Genomic DNA, 2,021 nt, shown 5'->3' on the forward strand with positions numbered 1-2,021 from the left:
TCACGGTAAATTTTTACAAGTTTTATCCTTACTCTTACACTTGTTAGTATCCAGTTAAAATCTTACCCTTTACATAACCAAAAATCGTGAAATTTCACGGGAACGAAGCCAAGACCGTTGTGCATTACTTTTCTATTGCACATGTATAGAGAAAAAGTAGTTTTCATGCACTAACAATCATTCTAATCGAAATAGTGAAAATCTCACATTTTTTATTGTGGTACCCCTTTGTGAAATGTGGCCCGGACTCATCTCGGAATATTTTTTGTCACTAGTCACAATAAATTCGTACTACTATGACGTGAATATGAAGATTGATTTTGCGTTAAAACTGGTTAAAATGCCCCCTAATTCAAAAATTGAAAATATTATTCCTTTCAGGGTAAATTTTAACAAGTTTTCTCTTTACTCTTACACTCGTTAGTGTATAGTTAAAATCTCACCCAACACATTTCCAAAAATCGTGAAATTTAACGGGGACAAAGCCAAAACCATTGTGCATCACTTTTCTATTGGACTCGTTGAGGGAAAAAGTAGTTTCCATGCACTAACAATTATTTTAATCGAAATAGTAAAAATCTCACATTCTGATAGTGGTACCCCCCTTTGTGAAATGTGGCCCGGACCCATCTCAGAATATTTTTTGCCACTAGTCACAATGAATTCGAACTACTAAGACGTGAATGTGAAGATTGGTTTTGCGTTAAATTTTGTTAAAATGGCCCCCTAATTCAAAAATTGAAAATATTCTTCTTTCAAGGTGAATTTTAACAAGTTTTTTCCTTACTCTTACACTCGTTAGTATTATGTTAAAATCTCACCCTACACATCTTGAAAAATCTTGAAATTTCACGAGGACAAAGCCAAGACCGTTGTGCATCACTTTTCTATTGGACACATTGAGAGAAAAAGTTTTTTTCATGCAATAACAATTATTTTAATAGAAATAGTGAAAATCTCACATTTCTGATAGTGGTAACCCTTTGTGAGATGTGGCCAGGACCCATCTCAGAATATTTTTTGCCACTAGTCACAATGAATTCGTACTATTAAGACGTGAATATGAAGATTAGTTTCGCGTTAAAATTGGTTAATATGGCCCTCTAATTAAAAAATTGAGAATATTCTTCTTTTCAAGGTAAATTTTAAGAAGTTTTTTCCTTACTCTTACACTCGTTAAATTCTTTTAAAATCTCACCTTACAAATCTCCAAAAATCGTGAAATTTCACGGGGACAAAGCCAAGACCGTTGTGCATCACTTTTTGATTGGACACGTTGAGAGAAAAAGTAGTTTTCTTGCACTAACAATCATTTTATTCGAAATAGTGAATATCTCACATTTTTTATAGTGGTAGCCCTTTGTGAAAGGTGGCCCGGACCCATCTAGGAATATTTTTTGCCACTAGTCACAATGAATTCGTACTACTAAGATGTGAATATGAAGATTAGTTTTGCGTTAAAATTGGTTAAAATGACCCCCTAATTCAAAAATTGAAAATATTCTTCTTTTCAGGGTAAATTTTAAAAAGTTTTTTCCTTACTCTTACACTTGTTAGAATTCTTTTAAAATCTCACCTTACAGATCTCCAATAATTATGAAATTTCACGGGGAGGAAGCCAAGACTGTTGTTCATCACTTTTCTATTGGACAGAGAGAAAAAGTAGTTTTTAAGCACTAACAATCTTTTTAATCGAAATACTAAAATCCTCACATTTCTGACAGTTAGGGGTGTTCATCAAACCGCCTGCACCGCACCACACTGCAAAAAAATGCGGTTTGAAATTCTTTGCGGTGCGATTGCGGTTTGAATTTTTCCTAAACCGCATGGTGCGGTGCGGTTTACAGTTTTAAATTGTTAATACGCGGTTCAAACCGCACCGCACCGCATATTATAAAAATACCAATTTTTATATTTATTTAGGTCCAATATGTGAAGACCCAACCTAAGCCCACTAATTATTGTATTGTTAAAACTTAAAACTTTTTTTTTTCATATTTATTTTCAAGGCTTATGGTATT

The sequence above is a fragment of the Cannabis sativa genome, chromosome X (assembly GCF_029168945.1).
Source record: "Cannabis sativa cultivar Pink pepper isolate KNU-18-1 chromosome X, ASM2916894v1, whole genome shotgun sequence".
NCBI lineage: Eukaryota > Viridiplantae > Streptophyta > Magnoliopsida > Rosales > Cannabaceae > Cannabis > Cannabis sativa.